We start from the raw sequence: 2,842 nt of genomic DNA on the forward strand, positions 1-2,842 counted from the left end.
TTTCGATATTAATACTTAAAAAATAATAAAAATTAATAAAAATGGTCAAAAAATTATGGAAAAATTCCCATAATTAAAGGATGATTCACTAGTAATTATAGAAATTATTAAATTATTTTTTTCATTTTTTTTATTTTATTTTGATTTTTTTATGCCAAATAAGGGCTTTAAAAATTCGAAAAGCTCCAGAAAAATTGCAAAAAAATAGGGAATGACATTTAAAATTGATTGTAGTGCATTTTTAATTGTGTTGCACGGTTTGGGTAAGATTATAAAAGAATCATGTTCAAAAAGATCGGTCGAGGCGGTGGCATGCCATGGCCTTGGCCTTGGCCATGCCTTGCACAGGGACTTGGCCTTGCCCACTGCCTTGGCCTTGGCTTTGGCCTTGGCCTTGGCCTTGGCATGGCATGGCATGCTCGCCGAGGCCGTGGCATGCCTTGCTGCTAGCCAAGGCCGTGGCGTTGCATGCTCGCCCAGCCCGTGGCATGCCATGCTCGCCCAGCCCGTGGCACGCCATGTTGGCCCAAGGCATTGGCATGGCATGCCGGCCAAGGCATGCTGGCCAACGTTGCACAAGGCGGTGCCATGGCATGGCATGCTGACCAAGACCGTGCCATGGCATGCTGGGCGAGGCCGGGGCATGGCATGCTGGCCGAGGCCGTGGCTTGCCATGCCGCCACGGCCGTGGCATGCCGGGCAACGGACCGGCATGGCCCAGCCCGTGGCACGCCATGTTGGCCCAAGGCATTGGCATGGCATGCCGGCCAAGGCATGCTGGCCAACGCTGCGGCACGGCGTGCTGGACAAGGCGGTGCCATGGCATGGCATGCTGACCGAGGCCGTGGCATGGCATGTTGGGCGACGCCGTAGCAAGGCATGCGGGCCGAGGCCGTGGCATGGCATGTTTGCAACGCCGTGGCAAGACATGCGGGCCGTGGCATGGCATGGCATGCGGGCCGAGGCCGTGGCACGACATGTTGGCCAAGGCTAAGGCATGGCACGCCGGGCAACGCGGTGGCATGGCATGCCGGGCAACGCGGTGGCAAGGCATGCGGGCCGGGGCCGTGGCATGGCATGTTGGGCGACGCCGTAGCAAGGCATGCGGTCCGAGGCCGTGGCATGTCATGCGGGCCGAGGCCGTGGCATGGCATGCGGGCCGAGGCCGTGGCATGGCATGTTGGGCGACGCCGTAGCAAGGCATGCGGGCCGAGGCCGTGGCATGTCATGCGAGCCGAGGCCGTGGCATGGCATGCGGGCCGAGGCCGTGGCATGGCAAGTTGGGCGACGTCGTGGCAAGGCATGCGGGCCGAGGCCGTGGCATGTCATGCGGGCCGAGGCCGTGGCTTGGCATGCGGGCCGAGGCCGTGTCATGGCAAGTTTGGCCCAGGCCGTGGCTCGACATGTTGGCCAAGGCTAAGGCATGGCACGCCGGTCAACGCGGTGGCATGGCATGCTGGGCAACGCGGTGGCAAGGCATGCGGGCCGAGGCCGTGGCATGGCATGTTGGGCAACGCCGTAGCAAGGCATGCGGGCCGAGGCCGTGGCATGGCATGCGGGCCGTGGCCGTGGCATGGCATGTTGGGCGACGCCGTGGCATGGCATGCGGGCCGAGGCCGTGGCATGGCATGTTTGGCAACGCCGTGGCAAGACATGCGGGCCGTGGCATGGCATGGCATGCGGGCCGAGGCCGTGGCATGTAATGCGGGCCGAGGCCGTGACATGTAATGCGGGTCGAGGCCGTGGCATGGCATGTTGGGCGACGCCGTACCAAGGCATGCGGGCCGAGGCCGTGGCATGGCATGCGGGCCGAGGCCGTGGCATGGCATGTTGGGCGACGCCGTAGCAAGGCATGCGGGCCGAGGCCGTGGCTCGACATGTTGGCCAAGGCTAAGGCATGGCACGCCGGGCAACGCGGTGGCATGGCATGCTGGGCAACGCGGTGGCAAGGCATGCGGGCCGAGGCCGTGGCATGGCATGTCGGGCAACGCCGTAGCAAGGCATGCGGGCCGAGGCCGTGGCATGGCATGCGGGCCGTGGCCGTGGCCGTGGCATGGCATGTTGGGCGACGCCGTGGCATGGCATGCGGGCCGAGGCCGTGGCATGGCATGTTTGGCAACGCCGTGGCAAGACATGCGGGCCGAGGCCGTGGCATGGCATGCGGGCCGAGGCCGTGGCATGCCATGTTGGGCAACGCCGTAGCAAGGCATGCGGGCCGAGGCCGTGGCATGGCATGCGGGCCGTGGCCGCGGCATGGCATGTTGGGCGACGCCGTGGCATGGCATGCGGGCCGAGGCCGTGGCATGGCATGTTTGGCAACGCCGTGGCAAGACATGCGGGCCGTGGCATGGCATGTTGGGCAACGCCGTGGCAAGGCATGCGGGCCGAGGCCGTGGCATGGCATGCGGGCCGAGGCCGTGGCATGTCATGCGGGCCGAGGCCGTGGCATGGCATGCGGGCCGAGGCCGTGGCATGGCATGCCGGCCGAGGCCGTGGCATGGCATGCCGGCCGAGGCCGTGGCATGGCATGCGGGCCGAGGCCGTGGCATGGCATGTTGGACGACGCCGTAGCAAGGCATGCGGGCCGGGGCCGTGGCATGGCATGTTTGGCAACGCCGTGGCATGACATGCGGGCCGTGGCATGGCATGGCATGCGGGCCGAGGCCGTGGCGTGGCATGTTGGGCAACGCCGTGGCAAGGCATGCGGGCCGAGGCCGTGGCATGTCATGCGGGCCGAGGCCGTGGCATGGCATGCGGGGCGAGGCCGTGGCATGGCATGCGGGGCGAGGCCGTGGCATGGCATGTTGGGCGACGCCGTAGCAAGGCATGCGGGCCGAGGCCG

Source organism: Camellia sinensis, chromosome 6, assembly GCF_055761805.1.
Source record: "Camellia sinensis isolate YWXY chromosome 6, ASM5576180v1, whole genome shotgun sequence".
Taxonomy (NCBI): domain Eukaryota; kingdom Viridiplantae; phylum Streptophyta; class Magnoliopsida; order Ericales; family Theaceae; genus Camellia; species Camellia sinensis.